The sequence below is a fragment of the Ursus americanus genome, chromosome 23, assembly GCF_024610735.1.
Source record: "Ursus americanus isolate L20-20 chromosome 23, mUrsAme1.1.p, whole genome shotgun sequence".
NCBI lineage: Eukaryota > Metazoa > Chordata > Mammalia > Carnivora > Ursidae > Ursus > Ursus americanus.
In genome coordinates, this window is record NC_142149.1 from 21,040,748 (window position 1) to 21,063,257 (window position 22,510).

The 22,510-nt window shown below is 41.4% G+C and overlaps 1 protein-coding gene across 3 annotated transcripts in view; it reads right to left on the reverse strand.

Annotated features, from left to right (window-relative positions):
• Positions 1-21,231, reverse strand: part of WIPF2 (WAS/WASL interacting protein family member 2) — a 44,187-nt gene extending 22,956 nt beyond the window's left edge. Inside the window, exons 1-2 of one of the 3 annotated variants that reach the window (XM_045781737.2) lie at positions 21,096-21,206; positions 15,594-15,767 (exon numbers count right to left, since the gene is read on the reverse strand). The gene's annotated coding sequence lies outside the window, so the exon portion shown is untranslated. Of the gene's footprint in view, positions 1-15,593; positions 15,768-21,082 lie in introns of all 3 variants that reach the window. The other 2 variants (XM_045781736.2, XM_087854434.1) reach the window with 2 other exon arrangements.
• Between the last annotated feature and the right edge of the window lie 1,279 nt (positions 21,232-22,510).

Below are 22,510 nucleotides of genomic sequence, written 5' to 3' on the forward strand. Positions count from 1 at the left end.
CGCATTTTATTCTTTGATTTGTTTTATTTTGACATTTTTTTAAATAATAAGCCTTAGTTTTTAGAGTAGTTTCAGGTTCATAGCAAAATTGAGCAGCAAGTACAGAGTATCCATATACTCCTGTTTCCCCTCCACCCACACACATATACAGCCTCCCCCACTATCTACATCCTGCAGTTGGACATTTGATACAATGGATACCTCATCACCATCCAAAGTCCATAGTTTACATTAGGGCTTACTCTTGGCAACCTATATTTTATGTGTTTGGACAAATGTATAACAACAACTACACACAGTGTAGCATCATAGAGAATAGTTTCACTGCACTAAAAATCTATGATCTGCCTATTTATCCCTCCTTTCCCCCATCCACTGGTCCTTTTTACTGTCCCCATAGTTTTGTCTTTTCCAGCCTGCCATATAGTTGCAATCATATAATATGTAGCCTTTTTCAGATTGGCTTCTTTCAATTAGTAATACGCATTTACATTTCCTCCATGCCTTTTCATGGCTTGATAGCTCTTTTTAGTGCTGAATAATATTCCACTGTCTGGATGTACAACAGTTTGTTTACCCATTCACCTACTGAAGGACACCTTGGTTGCTTCCAAGTTTTAACAATTATGAATAAAGCGGTTATAAATATTCTTGTGCAGTTTTTGTGGGGACATACATTTTGGCTCATTTGAGTAAATACCACTGGCTGTGACTGCCAGATCCTATGGTAAGAGTTGCATTGTATAATAAACTGCCAAACTGTCTAAGTGGTTGTACCATTCTGCATTCCCACCAGCAATGAAGGAGTGTTCCTGCTGCTGCACATCCTTGTCAGCATTTGGTGCTGTCAGTGTTTTAGATTTGAGCCATTCTAATAGATCTGTAGTAGTGCAATCTCACTGTTTTAATTTTTCAATTCCCTGATGACATATGAAGTTAAATCTCTTTTCATACGCTTACTTCCCATCTGTATATTTTCTTCAATGAGGTGTCTGTTTAGGTCTTTTGCACAGTTTTTAATATGGTCGTTTTCTTGTTGCTGAGTTTTAAGAATTCTTTGTCTCTTTGGGATAACTGTCCTTTATCAGATGTGTCTTTTGCAAATATTTTCTCCCAGTGTGTAGCCTGTCTTCTCCTTCTCTTGATTTTTACATTTTAAAACTACATTTTTACATTTTAAAAATGTAAAAACCATTCATAGCTCATGGGCATTATAAAAACAGACCATGGACCAGATCTGACTCGTAGGCCATAGTTTATTGACTCCCCGTATAGTCACATCCTTGGAATCTGATCAGAGCATAAATACCATGTGAGAATTTAGCTACTTATCAGGTCACAAAAACTATACAGCTGTCCTCCTGTTACAGTCTGTAAGGGATCCTCACTTTACAAATGAGACTAAAACCAAGGAGTGTCTTGCGCTAAGACATTAAAGTAGGGGGCAAAAATAAAACTACAACTCAAGAACAATAATTCACCCAAAAAGTTGTTCCAAGGAAATCCCACTTCTTGACCCCCTGTCCAAAATCGAAGCCAAAATAACATTATCACTGGGAGTACAACTTACACATGACAAGAAAGGTTCAAGACAGGGTAATCAACTTCACAAATTAATCCACGGAAGAACTGCTTCCAAGCAAGGTGATTGATGAGATTAGGACATAGGAAATCTCACAGGTAGCCCCTAGCAGAGATGAGAGACCATGTGTACCAAGCCAAGCCTAAAAGATCAAAATCAGCATGGCAATCCACTGAGGAAGTTTGGTTCTGAACTCTTTACACAAGTGAACAAAATTTCCCTGTGAATAAAGGAGTAACCACTTAAACAGTTCCCTCAATGCTCTCAAAACCATTTAAACACTTTCTCAATGATGAAAGGAAAGGGCAAATATTCCAAAGGTTCTAAAAACCAAGAACCTTTAGAGGCAGGTAGAATTTGATCAGAAACACGACTGTGAAGGTCTTCACAATCCCAACCCTTCCAATAATGCCACTATAGGCTGGATGCTGAACAGAGCTTTTTGCTCCAATCATAAAGAACTGGACAGTAGACTTTGGACAACTAGACTTTGGCTAGATGGTTCCCATGGGAATGGTGTCTGAACTCACTTCAAGAATCGAGCAGCTGGGGCGCCTGGGTGGCTCAGTCGTTAAGTGTCTGCCTTCGGCTCAGGGCGTGATCCCAGAGTCCTGGGATCAAGCCCCACATCAGGCTCCTCCGCTGGGAGCCTGCTTCTTCCTCTCCACTCCCCCTGCCTGTGTTCCCTCTCTCGCTGGCTGTCTCTCTCTCTGTCAAATAAATAAATAAGATCTTTAAAAAAAAAAAAAAAGAATCGAGCAGCTGACCATCCTTCAAGGGAAACACCTTCTGATGTCTGGTTTCAAAGCTAACACTAGTTTTTCTTTGCCAGGGATCTAACATACTAGACTTTAAAAACTGATCAAAATAGGGGCGCCTGGGTGCCTCAGTTGGTTAAGCATCTGCCTTCAACTCAGGTCATGATCTCCAGGGTCCTGGGATCGATCTCTGCTTCAGGCTCCCTGCTCAGCGGGGGAGCCTGCTTCTCCCTCTCCCACTGCGCCTTCCCCCACCTCATGCTCTTCCTCTCTCTTAAATAAATAAATAAATAAAATCTTAAAAAATAAATAAAAATTGATCAAAATAGTAAATCCTCATGATCTATCTATAATGGGGGGACATGCAAATTTAAAATGAAAGATATAGAGAAGAAAAAAAAAACTTTCTTCATTTGAATTCTCTGGGTTCACTCTGGTAGTTCCCCCAAAGCATTTTTTTTTTTTAAGATTTGATTTATTTATTTGACAGAGACAGAGACAGCCAGCGAGAGAGGGAACACAGGCAGGGGGAGTGGGAGAGGAAGAAACAGGCTCCCAGCGGAGGAGCCTGATGTGGGACTTGATCCCAGGACTCCAGGATCACGCCCTAAGCCTAAGGCAGACCCTTAGCAACTGAGCCACCCAGGCGCCTCCCCCAAAAGCATTTTTTTAAAAAGCTAGCAGAAGGCACCAGGGTAGCTCAGGCAACTGCCTTTGGCTCAGGTCATGATCTCAGGGTCCTCGGACCGAAACCTATTTCAGGCACTGTGCTCAGTGGGGAGTCTACTTGTCCCTCTCCCTCTTCTCCACCACTTGTGCAATCCCTCTCTCTCTCTCTCTCTCAAATAAATAAAATCTTTAAAAATAAACAAATGAAAAATAAAGCTAGCAGAAAACAATAGGAAATAATAATAATAATAATAATAATAATAATAATAATAATAATAATCTATTCAGAAACGAACATTTTCAACCTCAGTTCCTGCCTTTTCTGAGTTTCTAGTTCTACCTACCTTTGCCATTGCCAGGACTGAAACGGCCTCCTAGAATGACCAGGAAAAGAGATTCAGACCAGTCCCTAATTCTTTTCATATCCACGGCTGATCCAACCTACACGCTACAAAGTAAGAAATCACTTAGAGGGACAACCTTATGCCTGACAATGAGCACCGTTTATAAGGCAAACAGTAATTCTCTAGCAAGGCAAATCTTTTTTTTAAAGCAATCCACTGGAAAAGACCACTAATATATTACAGTTACAGATGCCTTCTTAAAATAGGCTCAATTCAAACTCCAATTTCAAAATAGATCCACTAAAAAAAAAATCACCTTCATCAAGAGACAGGCTTTCGTGCTGACAACCAGCAGTGCTTCTCAACCTCTCCTCTGCCTCCACAAAGACTGTATGACCCTATTAGTGACACTGAGTATGCAATGCCACACTGTGGTAGAGTATCACTGCCTCCCATTTTACAGGTGAGGACACTAAAGCTCTAGGAGTGGGTGCAATCACATGCATGCACACTACAGAGAAAGACTGATCTAAGGGCAGCTGCCCAAGATCATTCTGGAGTAAACAGCAGAATTAGCACTCAAATCTAGATCTTCTGATCCCCTGCTATTTCACTAATGACCACAAAAAACATCTGTGATGGAAATTGGTTTGGCATAGCAATTTCCTACTATTTTCCCCAAATGAAAATTCAACCCACCCCAAATTTCCATTTTATTAATAGAATACAAACAGCTCTTTCTATGTTTCCCAAGAGCAGCCCAACTTAAGTAAATTTACATTAATACAACATTCCTTCCCTTGAAAATCCCCAAAAGCTTTATTAAAACTAATTTAATATTGATACAATCACTTATCCAAAGCAGAGGGTCTGCTTTGAAAACTACTTTTAGTTAAAAACAAGTGAACCAAAAACACTTAATAAAGTTTTATAACAGAATGACAATTTTTTTTAAGTAGGCTCCATGCTGGGCATGGAGCCCAGTGCAGGGCTTGAACTCACAACCCTGAGATGAAGACCTGAGCTGATACCAAGAGTTGGACACGTAACTGACTGAGCCACCCAGGCGCCCCACAGAATGACAAATTTGAGTGACCAACTACTTTTAATCAAAGGACAAATTTCAGCCTTCCTGTGTACTGCAATTTTTTAAAAGTAACATTCCTGAGATTAAACCTAAGAAGAAGAGAAAAAAGGGTTCTTCACAGAATTTTAAGACTTTCCTTTCTGATCTTTTAAATTAGAACTACAAACCTCACCATCTGTGTTCTTCAGAATCCTTGATTTTCAGAAATATTGTGAGGCTGCCCCAGCTCAGCAACACACCAATTCTCGTTCCCTTCTTAAGCCCTTCTATCTTAGAAACCATGACAGAATAAGCTTTTCACATCCTCAGGAGTCAGTTTCTTTGAAATCAAGATCAGAGAGCATTATTTCAAATCTTCCTGATGTCAAATTTCTCACAGAATTCAGAGATAAGTCTTCATAAAACTCAAGCAATGCACTTTTAAAAAACACCCTCTTCTATTCCTCAAAAGATTTCAAAACCTATTTTTCTATTCAATTTCTTAACATTTCATTCCAAATATGTATTCCTACTTTTAGGAGCAGGAGACTTCCCAAGTACAAAGACAGTGACCTTTCACATTTGATAAATGAAGAATCCAATTTAGTTATTGCTTTTTTCAAATATTTAAAATTATCTCAAAAGTATTCTAGTTAACACTACCATTTGGGGCCTTTATTCAAATGGCATTCTGCTATTATAAAACTCAAGTTTCAATTGCAAGTTATTTTTAAAGAAAAAAAAATTTTAAATCTAAATCTAAATGCTATCTACTTTCATACTAAGAGACCTTAGGTAACGGCACTTTCATCTCAGTTTTGATTACCAAGTAAATCACAGTTTTTGTATTGAAGTACCCAACAAAATCCCATAGCAGAGGGAAAAAACTAACCTTAAAAAGTAGGCTCCCTCCCTCAGCAAAGTCTCAAAGGCCTTAGTTTTACAAGAATCAGTTATATGAATATGAATTTGGGATATCAATAAGAAAACTCTCTTTTCTTTCTTTCTTTTTTTTTTTTAAAGTACTCTCTATGCCCAACATGGGGCTCAAACTCATGACCCGGAGATCAGGAGTCACATGGTCCACCAACTGAGCCAGCTAGGTGCCCCCCCCCCCTTTTTAAGCTTTTATTTCAGAGAGGGAGAGAGAGCAAGCACAGGGGCGGGGGGGGGGGGGGGGGGGCGGAGAGGGAGAAGCAGACTCCCCGCTGAGCAGAGAGCCTGATGCAGGGCTCCATCCCAGGATGCTGGGATCATGACCTGAGCGGAAGGATCATGATCTGAGCAGAAGGCAGAGACGCTTAACTGACTAAGCCACCCAGGCACCCCTCTCTCCTTTCTTAAATACATGGCTGGCTTAGTTGGTTCAGCGTCCGCCTTTGGCACAGATTGTGATTTCAGGGCCCTGGGATCAAGGCCCATGTCGGGCTCCCTGCTCAGTGGGGAGTCTGCTTCTCCCTCTCCCTCTGCCCCTTGCTCGCCCCACTGGTGCTTTCTCTCTCTGGCACACTCTCTCTCTCAAATAAATAAATTTAAAGAAACAGACAGATGAAAGAGACATTTCAAGACCCTCTCTGAAAGACCAATAACTCTGCCTACTCTTGTCTCCAGATCATCTAAAGAAAAGAGAGTTGTGATTTCAAGAGGAAAGATTCTAGACATTCCCCTCAATGGAATTCTTCTGATTCAACAGTTCAAATCAAAATAAATCTAATAGTATCAGAGATGGAACATAAATGTTTGGCGGAAATAGAAAACCAGTTGCTCTGAAACAAAGAAAGTCACAATGCAAAATGGGGTTTTTATTTGGTGTATTTTAATCCCAGCCAGAAGGAACTACAACCTTGCCTAATGTGGCTTCAATAACCCAGGTAGGTAGGGTAGCAAAACTTCCAAGCACAGACACTGAAACCCACTAATCAATCAAATGTTCATAACCACACTACAAACACTAGAAACATTCACATCAAACAAGTTCAAAATGAGGGACGCCTGGGTGGCTCAGTTGGTTAAGCGTCTCCCTTAGGCTCAGGTCATGGTCCCAGGGTCCTGGGATCGATAACCACATCGGGCTCCTTGCTCAGTGGGTAAGCCTGCTTCTCCCTATCCCTCTGCCTGCCGCTCCCCTGCTTGAGCGCGTGAGTGTTGTCTCTCTCTCTTTCTGACAAATAAGTAAAATTAAAAAAAAAAAAAAAAGGAAGAAAAGGAAAGGAAGAAACGAGGCTATGTGGTTTAGTGTTCCAAAAGTTTTTAACTTGCTAAATTCATTCATTCATAAATTTATCTATCATCCAGTGAATACTTGAGCACCCATCACTTAATCCATTCAATAAATATGGTGCCAAAGCATTGTTCTGTAACAATGGTTCTAAGGGGAATGATTCTGTCTCCCAGGAAATACTTGGCAATGTCCAGAAAAAAACATTTTTTATTATCATGACTAGGGGGTGCTACTGGCATCTAGTGAATAGAAAACATTTTATAATGCATAGGACAGTCCCAACAACAAAGAATCATCTAGTCCAAAATGTCAATAATGCTGAGGTTGATAAACCCAGTTCTAGAAGCTGAACAAGTTTCTACAATCTTGGGGCTTACATTCTAGTGGAAGAGATAAACAAGGAAACAAATAAAATCTCGTTATCTCCGTCACTGATAAAAAGAAGAAAAAAAAAAGAATCATGAAGGATGACAGGAGGAGTATGGAGGAGTGTTCTCTTAGATAGGGTTGCAAGGAGGGGGGCCAGCTCTCTACAAAGAAGTCTCTCCATGAACAGAGCAACCCCTGTGAACATCTGGGGGAAGAGCACGCCAAGAAGAATTTAAAAAAAGAGCAAGTAAAAAGACCAAGATGGGAATGAACTTGACATGTCGGAGAACTAGTAAGAAAGGAGGGTAGCTAGAACAGAGTACAGACAAGAGTGGTAGAAGATGAAATCTGAGACCTTACAGGCCATTCTCCAAATCCCTTAAAAGTAGTATCCTTTTCCATCCAATATGCCTATACTAAAGAAGTTTAAACCAACTAACAGTTCCATGCCCAAAGTAAACAAGTTCAATCAGTTATCTCAATCCCAAGGACTGTACATGATCACTTGGTTTAAGCACAGCTAGGGACTTAGATACTAACTGGAAGCCTTCCAGGGTTAAAAAATCACCTGATGATAATGTCTGCCTGTTCACCTGCCCTTCAATTTTGCTCCTGAAAAGCAGTACAGCATGGCCAGGTAGGAGTTCATTACCACAGTAAACACAATGGCATCCAGTTCCCAAACCAAAGAACCCCAACATGGGAGAAGTGCCAGAACCTACCTAAGAGTATTCACATGCCACTCCAGGAGACTAACAAACAGCAGGAGCCAAACAGGTTCCTATAATTATATGGGAACTGATGTCAACACAGAATTATGAACACACCTTTATGTGTTCTAGGGCAGAATATAGTGGAGGGTTTCCACTAAAGCATTTTGGTTTCTCTAAATAAAAAGAAAGACTAGAATACCATTCATGTTATAGAGATCTTACCACCCTTCCCCCGACCCTGCAAAAAAAGCTTTATATAGTTTAAAAATAATCCACAGCCCTCTTCTCTCAATGGAGAAGGTGCTACCTTCCCCTTGAAATTCAATTCAGTAAAATTCTGGTGAAACAGATTTCTGTCATGCACAGAGATGGAATTAATTAAAACTCCAAGGTTACTCCACGAAAGGGAAAAAATCATTTTCCCAACTGCAGGCATGTTCCATCATGGAAATTCAACTATGCAGCAAATCTGATTGATCCAAAACAAGTAATAAAGAAAAAAATCACATATGCACTATGAATATTTAAACTGAAAATACTTCAACTCCTGCAACTAAGCCTGACTGTTTTACTCCCCACATCAATGATTTTTCACTATTACAAGCAGCACACAACCCTGAAAGAGAAAAGGAAAGAGGTAGAATAAAGATATGTAACTGTATGATGAAACCCTTTCAATATAATTTCTCTAGCAAGAAACGTAAGTACACATCACAATGATGCAGCTTTTCTTCCTAATGTTGACACTTTCCTCTTGTCCTAGATTTGTTTAAAACCCTAGAAAAAGAGGCACCTGGGTGGCTCAGTCAGTTAAGCAGTCTGACTTCGGCTCAGGTCGTGATCCCAAGGTCCTGGGATCGAGCCCCTCATCGGGCTCCCTGCTCATCGGGAAGCCTGTTTCTCCCACTTCCCCTGCTTGTGTTCCCTCTCTTGCTGTCACTCCATGTCAAATAAATAAATAAAGTCTTTAAAAATAAATAAATACATACATACATACATAAAATAAAGCCCTAAAAACAAACTCAGAAGTCTACTTATTCATATACACCTTGATGTAGTAAATATTAGATACCACAGGTTAGTCCCAGATACGGGGCAACCCAGGAGCCAAGTCCTCTTACCTAAAATGATGGCAAATCAATGAGAAGTCTACTCCGGTTCAATTAAATAACCACAGCTGCAAAGAATGGCTTCATAAAAAAGATGGCTAGAGATTAACTAATGCAAGAGCAACTGTAAATTAAATGTCTGAAAATCATCCTAAATAGAGAGCAGGGAATGACCTCACCAAACATCACCAGCCCCTACTACACCCCTCGAAGTAAAGAAAAAATCCTGTTAACCTGAAAACACTAAAGTATTGGAAAGGTGGGGGAAGGTGTACAGAAACAGCCAACTGCAATAAATCAGTAACAGTTCAAAGTAGTGCTTCATAACACAGCCAGTGATCAATAATCTGTGAGACAGTAACACTTTAGATTTCACACTGTTTTTGTGACTTCATTCACCAAAATCATTTCAAAGGAACTTGCAAAAACATATTAGAGCCGTTTCTATGGAGCTGTTCATCTTAGAATGTAAATCGGCTCTATGTCAGAGCCAACATGACTTCCTCAGGCTATATTTTAGCTAGTAACAGTCACAAGATTTCCAAGAACTAAGAAATAGGATCCTACACTAAGAAATAGGATCCTACACTTGGCCTCTACAACATTTTAAGACATGTACTATTTGGTTCCTGACTGCCAAGCAATTCACAGCAACCAAGCAGCAGCAGCAAACACCTCATTTCCAGGTGCCTTACAGACTGGTAGTAAAAGGTACAGCCATTTTTCTTTTCTAGGCCTTAGGGATCCACAGCACAAAAAGGAGAAGACAATGCACCCTTTCATATTATCAAAGTTAAAACCAAACTTCAAATCACAGCCTTTAATATCTTCAAAAATGATGCTGCATAAATCCAAGGCAGATAATTAATACATCTGTTTTCAAAGCCTGAGTCAATTTTCCACTTCAGCAAAAAAAATTTAACAGATTCTTGGATTTGGACAGTGAAATGATGCAGAAAGTAGCTCAATGTTCATAATATTTCCTCCCCACCCACACAGGCCAGGAACCAAGCAACCAAGCAATGGGTCTAGAAGTGCTGGCTAAAAAAATGGGAGTCACATAAGACCAAAGTTATTACCATCAGCCAGCATTTAACCAGAGAAGAGAGGAGTTAATCAGATGAAGGACACACACTCTAATTTAAAAATCCAGACCAAAGCCAGACAGACTAAAACACAGTCTGAATACAAAAGCAATATTAAGTGGAGCCTGGGAAGTTTGCCTCAGAGACTTGGGAGCAAGAAAGGTTTAGAAGGCCCTTCTAAAACAGAGTTTCCAAACTTGCCTGAAGATAAGACACATCTTAGGGCATTTGTTTAAAACACACGCGCACACCTGGGCCTTAATTCAGACCTACTAAAATCAGAAATCTTCCAGCAGAGAGATCTGGTGATCTGTATATTCAACAAGCACCTTAAGTAATTCTTGGTGTTAAGGAAGTCTGAAAAACATTGTTCTGAGGGAGTATTAGTACTCAATTATACCAACACTATTGTGACTGAATGGAGAGCAGCAAGGAAAAGCTGATGACTATGCTAGTTAAACATAAATGTGTGGCAGGCATTTATCAGTGTTCCCTCATGAAACACCATTAAAATGACAGCAAAGGGATGTTTTTAAAGGCATGAGCCTAAAAAAACAGAGAAAATGGAAAAGGATGCAACAGCAGAAAGATGTCAGCAAAATTTTGGAAGCTGGAAGGCACATGCACTAGTGACAAGTAACCTCACGGAAAGGAAAAAGTTAAACGCTTGCAGCAGAAAGTAAATTCCCACCACAGAAACTCAGAAAAAGCTCAGAAACTGAAGGCACCTGGTAACTCTGAACAAAGGGGTGTCGAAGGGGCTAAAACAGGAGAACTGGTTGAAAGTCTACGTAAGAAAGATTCCCTCTTTCCCTTGCCCATGCTGCCAGGCAGAGAACCTCTGAACCAAGTGAGCAGTTACAGCCTAGGGCAGGAGTACCATACTGAAAATAGGGAGATCGACTGAACGTCTATCTACTCAATCATGAGACCTCTCCCCCTCCCTAGCTCTCTTCCCCCACATGGCTCCAAAACACCTGCTGCTGGGCTTGTCTTCTCTAGGCAGGAGACTGGAGGAGTCCTCTCCAAGAAAAACGACCAGATGCCAATACACCCTACAGTGATGCCTACCACTTGATGAGGCAGGGCTCCAAACTCAGAGCTTGTAAGTGCCTCATTCTCAAAAGTAAACAGACAGCCAAAAATTACCAGACTTTTGGAGAAAATCTCTAACAGAAAAGACAGAAATCAGAGTAAACAAAACAGAATTCCTAACAACGTGTGAAAATACTTTATATATAAAGTTCTGAGAACAAAAGAAAGCTCCTGGAAATTTAAACATCAATAGCAAATATTAAAAATACAATAGAAGAGCTGGGAAAAAAAGCTCAGAATATCTGAAAACTGAAAGAGGGGGAAAAAAAAAAAGACAAAATCACAAGGGGAAAAAAAAATTAAGAGAACCAGTGTAGGAATTTTGCCATCTGGATAACAGGGGTTCCCGGAAAGAGAAAGGAGAGAACTATCAAAGAATATATTATAAAAATATAATACAAGGGGCGCCTGGGTGGCACAGTGGGGCGCCTGGGTGGCACAGCGGTTAAGCATCTGCCTTCGGCTCAGGGCGTGATCCTGGCGTTATGGGATCAAGCCCCACATCAGGCTCCTCCGCTATGAGCCTGCTTCTTCCTCTCCCACTCCCCCTGCTTGTGTTGCCTCTCTCGCTGGCTGTCTCTATCTCTGTCGAATAAATAAATAAAATCTTTAAAAAAAATAAAAATAAAAATATAATACAAGAAAATTTCCAAGGACGGATCGAAATAAGCTTCAGACTGAAAAGGCCCACTAAATGCCAACCATGATGAATTTTAGAATAGTCACACGAAGGTACACAGTCACGTATCATTGTATTTCTGAATACCTGGGGTAAAGATAACTACCTAAAATCTTTCAAAGAAAAAACAAATTCTATACAAAGAATCCAGAATCAGAATAACATCAAACTTCACAATACTACTATTAAAAGTTAGAAGACCAGGGGCGCCTGGATGGCACAGCGGTTAAGCTTCTGCCTTCGGCTCAGGGTGTGATCCCGGCGTTCTGGGATCGAGCCCCACATCAGGCTCCTCCGCTATGAGCCTGCTTCTTCCTCTTCCACTCCCCCTGCTTGTGTTCCCTCTCTCGCTGGCTGTCTCTCCCTGTCTAATAAATAAATAAATCTTTAAAAAAAAAAAAAATTAGAAGACCACAAAACGAGGCTTAAAATTTCCAAAGAAATGCCATCTCCAATACAATATTTTATATCTAGTCAAACTTCCAACCAGTGTGCGGGCAGAAACATGTAAGGCTCCCCAAAATGCACCCTCTCCAATGGAAACCTTTTTCATAAAGCCTCTGGAAGAGGCTCCACTAAAGTATTTGTACTGAAAAGAGATTTATACTTTTGTCGGAGTTTAGGGATGAATTAGCAATTGATAATCAAGCAGAAAGAAGGAAGAAAAAAAAAGAATGGTGATTATTACATGTAAAGTGAAAATGTATAAGGAAATACAGTATAAATACAGTACAGACAGTCATTATATTGGACGTTAATTTTTCTTCTTTAGGCTACATTTACCTCTACCCCCTTTCTGGATCATGGGGGATGGAAGGCGAGACTGAAAACCTGGGAACTACATTTCCCAGAATGCTCTGCCAATGGGGTTGTGGTTTAAATTCCATCAGTACAGAGTCATTCATTCAAGGCCTAGAAGATGTAAGAAAGGTATGTGCCATTATTGCTCTTCTAGCAGCAATGAGCAGGTGTGTGGCCTCCAACAGATGACAGATATGTGGTTTTGCAGGTTTCCAATATTCTACAAATTGCCTGCTTTGGTGTTTAAGATGGCCAAGATTATTAATAGCAGCAGTTTCTTTGGAATCCCTGCGAGGTGGCATTCCAATGACCTTCCAATGATTTTTGTAAGCGTCTAATATTCTCTTTGAAGCATCAAGAATGGTTTTTTTCTGATTGAACCCTGACATATAATACAAAAACATACAAAATATTGATTTAATCAAAACTGTGATGGATCTGTATTAGAAGGAGAGCAGGAAGGGTTGAGGGTAGGTAGCAGCACAAGAATGCAAAATCAGGGGCACCTGGCTGGCTCAGTTGGTAGAGCATGCGACTCTTGATCTCAGGGTTTGAGTCTGAGCCTCACATTGGGTGTAGAGATTACTTAAAAATAAAAAAATCTCTGGGGCGCCTCGGTGGCTCTTGATTTCAGCTTGGGTCATGATCTCGGGGGTCATGGGATCAAGCCCTGTGTTGAGCTCCACGCTCGGGAGGGAGTCTGCTTCTCCCACTCTCCTTCTGCCCTCCTCCCCACCCCAGCTTGCGCATGCGTGCACGCATTCTCTTGCTACATATACAATACATAAATCTTTTTAAAAAATCTTTTAAAAAAATGCAAAAATCATCTTCCATAGAAGTTCAACAGATATCTAAGACTGGAAAAAACAAAAAATAACAGTGTAAGCATACTGTATAACCATAGTATAAGCATACCATGTAAAAATATGAAAATAATATGCATCAGAAAAAAAACCACTGAAAGTACTAAAAATGAGGACAAATAAGGAAAGATGGAGCAGCTGTTCTTTTAATTATAAGTCTTCTAGTACTATTGACTGTTTAAATTATGTATTCTTACTACGTCAATTACAAAATCCAAACATTTAATTTAATTACTAAAAAACAAAAAATCCTAACACTGTATAAGCAAAATCAAACTTCAGACTAACCAAAATTTCAAAACGTAAGGTCCATACTGGATCTGTTACCACTGTAATTAAGAACAGCAGAAAATCTCAAACCAACCAAAATAATTAAAAGGCCACTATGCTTAATTCAGGAACCTGTGTCTCAGATTCAACTCCAATGAAAGCAGGCTGCCTAATGTGACCTCAATCTCTGCCACAGCCTGGGTGTCACCTAACAACATTCACCACCACCAAGTTTACTCTACCACATGTCAGATATGCGAGGAACTTCCAGGCCACCGTAAGAAATCATGACCAAAATTAATTTCAAAGGTAGGTACAAAAACAGAGGGATGGATCTTAAAATCAATTACCTCAGCTCCTCTTTTTGTTTTGTTTTCAATTAACACAACTGAAAAACAAAAACAACCAACATCTGTGGTCATATCTTTAGAAGTTATAAGAAACTGTTTGTTTTAAAGAAACTGTTAATTAGATTAAAAGGCTGTTTACAAGGGAAGCTGAAACCTAGTCACTGATGACAAAAAACGGCTCTTCTCACTGTAGGGTAGCCCTGTCTCATGTGACCAGGCCTCAGCTTCCATGTGCCAGCCTTCATTCCACACGCCCCAGACAGACAAGTGGAAAAGCCTATTCAGAGAGCAGCCAGAAGTAAGGCAAATCCAGTGATGACAGTCTCCATTAGAAAAGGCCTGAAAGAAAACTTAAACAGATGCTCCATAAGATGTTGATCCAGACTTCACATGGAGAGAAGTGTCATGCCTCATTTCAAAGATAATATATTAAGTCCCAACTCACCACAGATAATCTAATAACAAAGCTGTCACTTTCATTGAGGAGTCTCTTCTCCCGCTCTAATGCCCTTAAGCCATCGGATACACAGACGCTTCTTGCTGAAATGCTAGAAAATCTGCACATTTTCATTCCCTGCTCACTAGTGTTGGGCTGCTAAACCAGGATTCTACTTTAAGTTATGAAAACAGGGCAAGCTGATCCAATTACACAAGAAAGGTACTAAATCAAACAGGACCATCTGGGCTTTGAGCAAGAGTACCGTGATTTCTGAACAAAAGTCAATACTTGCAGATAAAAATGCTTTCATATATTCAGAGTTATAATGGCCCTTGGGCTACTGATTCATTTGCATGTCCAACAAGAGTTATGCATCATGTTAAGACATATGGCCTAGATGACGGGTACGACAGAGTATTATATTCACCAGTTCGTAATGAGAACATCTGTGCTCTCTCTCTAGCCCTATGAGGCTTACAAAAAACAGTCAATATTCTCTAGAATTAAATAGGTTTTCTGTTCCTAAATAGCAGGTCTGGCAAACTAACCATCTCATCATCCCCCATAATCTGACAAGACTGGATGCGTTCAGGGTAGTATGGCCACAGACTCATCATCCCCCAGAATCTCAGAATGGTTCCCCAATAATCACTAACCTCCAAACCAATTTCCAAGATTCCTAAAATTTTAAGACCTAACCCAGCCATGCAAGTTTAATTTGCTTGACCTAAAAGAAATCAAGACTAAAAGAACAGCCTTTATCCAAAGAAGTTCTTACAGAAAACATGTTGCATTGTACAGGCATCAGATTTCTTTATGATACTGATGATTTCAGCATCAACCCCAGTAAATTAGTATCTGTGAAAAGAACTGACAAAAAGAAAAAATCTCTCCTGTAAAGACTGGGCTCAAAATTCACTTTTATGTGGTTTTTTTGGAGACCTCACATCCCTAAGCCTTACCTCCTACCTCTCTGCTTCTCACTCCCTAAGCTCCAGACACACTGGAACTTACCTTCTTCAATTCTTCAAAATAGCCGTGTTCTTTCCCTCCTCAGGACCTTCACGTATGCCATTCTCTCCATCTGCAACACTCTTTGGTCTGCCCCTCATCCTTTAGGTTTCAGCCTTAAAAGCCAATTCTTTAAGGACATTCCCTCATTGCCTGTTTCTCAACCAACCTGGCTAGGCTTCCCGTTAGCTGTTTCCACAGTATTTACAGCAGCAGTAATTAATTATTGTTTAATGGATGTCTTCCCCACCAGACCATACAGCTGCATAATTGCAAGGGCTAAGTCACTTCTGTTCACAGACGAAGCACAGTGCTTGTCACACAGTAGGAGCTTCAAAAATTCCTGGCAAATAAACGAGAAACAGGGCTAAAAACACATCAGCTTTAGCAATTCTACTTATAATTTACCCTACAGATACAGTCACACATGCTAAGGGCCAAATGTATATGGTTATTCACCAGAGCATAATTGGTAATAGCATAACACTGGAAATACTTAAAATGTCTACCAGTGTAGGGCAGGTGCCAAAATCTCTTTATTGCTTATATGGAATGATTGCCAAAATTTAAGTTTTTAAAAAATGTAGACAGTACTAACAGCGTGCTACATTTGTCTATAGAAAAAGCAAAAATTTATATATATATTTGGTATATATATATATATTTACATAAACACACACACACACACTTTATATGTACATGTTATCTCTGGAAAAGATCTTAAAAAACTGAACACATCAGGGGCGCCTGGGTGGCACAGCGGTTAAGCGTCTGCCTTCGGCTCAGGGCTTGATCCCGGTGTTATGGGATCGAGCCCCCATCAGGCTCTTCCGCTATGAGCCTGCTTCTTCCTCTCCCACTCCCCCTGCTTGTGTTCCCTCTCTCGCTGGCTGTCTCTATCTCTGTCGAATAAATAAAATCTTAAAAAAAAAAAAACAAAAAAACTGAACACATCAGCCGCCCCTGGAAGACAACTGGACAGATGAATGAATACACAAGCAGAGAAGATAGACTATTCAGTGTACATTCTTTTTAACTTTCAAATTTTGAATCATGTGAATGAATTATCTTCTTAAAAAATAAAATTTGCCAGGGGCACCTGGCTGGCTCAGTTGGAAGGGTGTGCAACTCTTGATCTCAGGGTCAGGTAGAGCCCACGTTGGGTACAGAGATTACTAAAAATAAAATTAAACTTTTTAAACAATAAATAAATAAATAAATAGAATTTGCTAGAGACAGTCCTATCCTTATTTCTAAGACAGCGATGGAGTTTAAATGACTTTGTGATCCTGCCTGCTAGCTGAGCACTGGGAGGAGGAAGTGGACAGAAGGAAAACTCACTTATCCACAAATCTCAGACAGCCTGTCCCATACTAGATTATACCACTTTAGAAAAAAATTTCCACTTTTTTTTTTTTTTTTTGGCAACTAATTGTCCCAATCTGGACATATGGAGAATGTTTTCATAGTCAGAAGGAATTATTGGGAGAAAAAAGGGATTATTGAATTCAGCATTTTTATAAGCTTAGAAATTAGGTCAATGAATTAGTACTGAAGAAATATCATAAATACTTACTAAAAACAAATTATTTTCACCAGCCTCAAAATCTAAATGGAGCTTAATCCGAATCCACAAAGTTCAAAAAACTAAAAATTTTTTGAAAACCAATTATAAGAAAGGTGAGGAAATCAATATGCATTCCTTAGATATACAGATCTGCCATACTTGAAGACATTCTTCAGTAAAGAAATATCACAGACAAGATTAAACGTAACTCCAAATAATCCTGTTTGTTACCACAATCAAAGCCCTGGATGAGAGTTAAAACCTTTGGATCTGAACCTGTTAGTTTCCCAAACCTGCATATGGGGAACAGAATATTCTGGGCTAACGATGGCAGGATTGTCCTGAATCCAGGGCCACCAGACAGAGGATTTGTTTTGGGGTTATCTCCAATGTTACAAGGGCCACTACCACTGACTGCAAGAAATGATCTTCATAATCCATCCCAAGACCTATTGGAGACAAAGTTATCTTCAACTGACTATCCCTTAAAAAACAAAAGAATATTTACTAAGTAGAACACACTGAAAAGGCATTTACTAAGTAGAACCAAGTACTTAGTATAGCCATTCTAAATTGTTAGAACTTTGCCATGTTATATGGCAAGTTAGAAGCCAATTCCTGGCTCTCAAATTGGATAACTTACTTGCCTCCAAATGCTCTTTCTCCATGTTAGGGCAAAATCTCAAGAGATATAAGACTGACACAGACACAGACACTAGCAAATGAATCACCTATTTTCCCTACTAACATTGTCTTTCTCCATAAAGTTGTTTTTTTTTTTTCAAGTAGGCTCCCCACCCAGCACAGAGCCCAACACAAGGCTTGAACTCACAACCCTGACACTCAACTGACTCAGCCACCCAGGTACCCCTCTCCATAAAGTTCTATTCGGCATTTTAAAAAATCTCTCTATAGGGCACCTGGACGCCTCAGCTAGGTTAAGCATTCGGCTCTTGATTTTGGCTCAGGTCATGATCTCAAGGTTGTGAGATCGAGCCCCACATCGGGCTCGGCGCTCTCTGTGGAGCCTGCTTAAGATTCTCTCTCCCTCTCCCTCTGCCCTTCCCGACTTGTGCACTCTCTAAAAATAAAAAATAAAATAAAATACCCCTCTATAATAATACCAAGAAGTGCTCATGAGTTTAGCCTGTGGCTTCCTAGGCTAAAAGGACTGGGAGTGAGAGTGGAACAAAAAAATGTGGGAAATTCTTTCTCTCTCTTTTCCTCAGCGCCCTGGACTTTGAAAGCTAGGCAGAGGCAATGATTTTGCATTTAATCAGCAGATGAATAAGAAACAGGTTTGAATTTAGAAAAAGCATAAAAGAGTGCAAGAACATTCAGAAAAAACTACTGCCTCTATTTCCTTGCAGAGCAGCTCTCAGGATCTGCCAATGACCCTCATTTTGACATGGAACACCCCACCTACTCTAATCCGGGACATATCCCTCAAGAGATAGTCCGTCAACTGGAACTCTGCCAACTTCTGCTCGGGAGTTGTGTGGAGAACAGTAGCAACAAGAGCCTACTTTGAGAAGGAGATCAACAATCACACTCGAGAAGAAAGGAAGTTACTTGGCAAAGGGAAGCGTGTTGCCAAAATGTTAGTCACAGCTTAAGGTCCCAGTTTGTGTCTCTGCAACTATTCTTTGCTTTGACAGAATCCATTCTCTGGTCCACAAAACCCGGCTCAGCTCTGTCACCCTCCCCATTTGAAGCAGTCAAGAATCCTTTCATTTTGGAGGTATCAAACTGTGACACAGACAACATGTCCACCAGAGACTAAAAAGGAGGGGAAAAATGTGTAATTTGCCATTTTCCACCTAAGACTGGCTCAAGTAGAGCAATGGAAAAATGTGACAGGACAGGAAAAATGGAAAATCATGTTAAAGAAGCAGGCTATACCAAAAGCCTGCGCAGACCTCTGAGCCTCCCATAACTTATTTCCAAACCCTCTGGAAGAAAAAACAAAACAAAACAAAACAGAAAGAGATCCTGTGGTTGAAATAATAGCAAAATATTAAGCAGGTTTTTAACCCCAAATAAGCGTACAGTATATACTTTATAGCCTGCAGCTCTTCCTGCTCTTGCTGGGGTTAGGAGGAAGACTAGGGTTTGCTGGAACAGCCCGAACCAGCGGCCCGTGATTTTCAGAATCACTTCGGAGCAACGGAAAAACAGACTCAAGTACACTAGGTTACTCTCCCAAAGAGGTCAAGAAAGAACATCTGACAATCTTCTCTTCAAAAGGAACAGGGCTTCTCCCTTCCCCTCTTAAAAGCCACTAATAAAACCTGAAAACTCCACTGTTCTCACCACCCACCACCTTCCACCTTCCCCTGCATTTCACCTTTGTGCGGACATCACGTAACTAATCAGCACCAACTGAAGTAAACACTACTCTGATATCAAGTATGAGGTAGAATTGGAAACTGCCCTCTTCTTAAGCAAACCCACGTGAGACCTCAGAAATGCCAAGACTTTCAGGAACACTTTTTCTAAACTAAATTAAATAAGTTCACCTATGGGCAAAGTGTTTAGAATATTATGCCCAAAGAAAAAACTGGAATAGTCAAGATTTCAAAATATTAACAATAAAGAAGCTAAAACTGTCCACAAGCACACTGCTCCCCACCACCTGGCAATGAAGCCAACGTGCCTAGGCCAAAGCAAAAGACTCAACTGTCTAGAATACTGTTTCTCAGTAAATTCTCAGAGTTCATGAGGAAAGTCAGTGTTTGTCAAAAAGTAAAATAAGACACTGCATTCTCTCACATTCTTCATCAGTCGACCTCATTCAGCCCCAGTGCTAACTTCCCTATCTCCATCTGGATGGTAGTCAATACAATGTAAAACAATAATATGAAATTTGGGGCTACTAAAAGTTGACTTTGAGAAAAGTTAAAAAACTGGACATGTATCAAATCAAAATCAGCTATTCCCTGGCACAACATACGCAGCAAGGCTGAAAAGAAGAAACTGAGAGACACACGTCTTCTAAATACCGATACCTCAATTATATTCTCAGAGATCACTTCTTTGCAACCACTTTAAAGATCCCATTTAGTTAACACAATCTTTTAGAGGCAGGGAGGAACCAAACCTGTCTTTCAAAGGGAAAAAAAATGAGACAGTTTAATGACTTGCCTCAAAGTTACTTAGTAAATCCATAGGTATGCTAGAACAGTCCTTATTCCCTGAGGTTCTCTTTTGGTTTGTAAGACGAGAAAAAAGTCGGTGAAAACATTAAGTCATGAAGAAAACACTAAGGCAAAAATAACACCATGAAAAAGGAGGTGGCTCCTGGGGCGGGGGGGTCCAAAGCAGTAACAGATTATTCAAATCCCTTTAAAAATATGAATTCCAGTACACACCAGCTTCTTCCAGCTCCTCATCCGAGTGTTCTAAGAATTTTCCTTCTTGATCAGTAACTCAACAGCACACACTGCCCACGTCTAAGACTTTAAGATTTCCATCTTCCCTCACTTCAACACCACTCCAATCTGAACCCTCAACTCTAGGTTGCTCCCATGAGCAACTCAGCACTTCTCAATCCAACCTTTAACTCAATTCTGATTCCTTCTCAACCAACGCTCCTAGATTCGCTCAAGTGTAAGCAGTTTCCCGAATCATCCTCTGGGCCATTGGTTTTCACCCAACTCAATCCCCAAAATGTCACAGTGGCCTCCTCACTCAGAGCATCCTGTCAATTACCTGTTCACAACAGGTCCTCCCTCCCCATCTCCCTTTTTGCGCACGGTTACTTGTCCCTCACTCCGAGTTGCCGTCTTACTCACCTTACCCAACCCTTCAGGATCCCTTATTTCCTGTCTCTCAATAACCTTCCTTCCCATTTTCAGTCTGCGCTCGCCCCACACCAATTCCCGACCACTCCTCCCTACTTAGATTCCCCACGCTCCAGTCCAGGCTCTTCAGACCCAGCCCCCCCACTCCGTTCCATCCACCCCTCAGACCCCGCCCCCAGGACCCCCTCACTCCCTCAGGCCCCTCCCCCAAAATCCCCTCTCTCTTCAAGCCCCGCCCCAATTCCTCCCCTCCCCCGGCCCTCCCTCCCACTCAGGTCCGCAGATCACCTCAGCGACATACCCAGCCTCCTCTGCCTCTTTCCGACCTGGCCACAGCTGCCCCGGGAGCGAATCCTCCCCCACCTCCGCTCCGGCTTCGTCCCGTCCTGCTCGCTCCCCAGCAAGCTCCCTCTCTCGCCGCCGCCGCCCCTTTTGCCAACCCGGAAATGGATCCGCTCCCACCGTCCCCAGCGTCCGCGAACAAAATGGAGGCGGGGGGAAAGAGGAGGAGGGAGCTGGGAGCGAAGAGACATTATACGCATGCGCCCCTGGAAAGCCCGCCCACTGCCGGCGCACGTAAAGGCGGAAGCCGTAGGGTAGCCGCCATCTTGGGAAGGTCGCGAGCGTTCCGCCTGCCTTCTAAGTGCAGGGTTTGCAACTTTGTCTGCAATTAGAGTCATCGGCGAAGACTTAAGCAGATGGGGAAGCCCAGAGATTCTGATTTAATTTGTCTGGGTTATGGCCTAGGCATCGAGGCTTTAAAAATTGCGCAGGTGAAGCTAACATGTTGCCGAGGCGGAGAATGACTGAGCTAGAGTCTTGAATATACCTTTTCCATCTTTATTTTACCGCGCGCGTGCACGCACACACCCACCCCATAAATGTCTTTCCCTAATTTCGAGTTAACGAAGGACCCGCCTCAGTCAACCTTGCAAAGCCCAGTAGTCAAGCTCCTGTTGTCATAGCAACAGAGAGGCAGGCCCTTGCTAACTTGTCATCCTTAACGTCATCTTAGCCACCTGACCTTAACACCCGTCTCTTTCGCGGGCCGGGGGGTTCCCTAGTTTCCAAGGCTGGGGGATGCTGCTGCGGACTCCTCCAGCTGCTTGAGTTTTGGAGAGGAATCCTGGGCCCTCCCTAGTGGGGCTGCTGCTAACTCCTTACCAGCTGAGTAAGGATCTCTCCCTAGTTCACTCACAAAAGCTCTTTTCCACCATAGCTAACCCCATTGCCTTATATCCTCAAAATGCTCTTTGCCTCTCTCTGTCATCCCTCCTTGAGTTGAATCCAAAGTAAGGGGACAGGGGTGCCTGGGTGGCTCCGTCGTTAAGCGTCTGCCTTCGGCTCAGGGCGTGATCCCAGGGTCCTGGGATCCTCCCGCATGGGGCTCCCTGCTCAGCGGGGAGCCTGCTTCTCCCTCTCCCACTCCCCCTGCTTGTGTTTCCTCTCTCGCTGGCTGTCTCTCTGTCTGTCAAATAAATAAATGAAATCTTAAAAAAAAAAAAGTAAGGGGACAGGATTGGGATTTAGTTCTCACTACTCACTAGCTGTATGCCCTTGGGCTTCAGCTACCCAGCTGTAAAATGGGGCTAATAGAGCCCGTCTCGACTGTTTCATAGGGTTGTTGGAGAGCTCAAATCAAGTAATGAATGGGAATACGTGATAAACCATAAGTTGTGTTAATTTTGTTTTCCTTCTGTTCTGCCATGAGTAGTG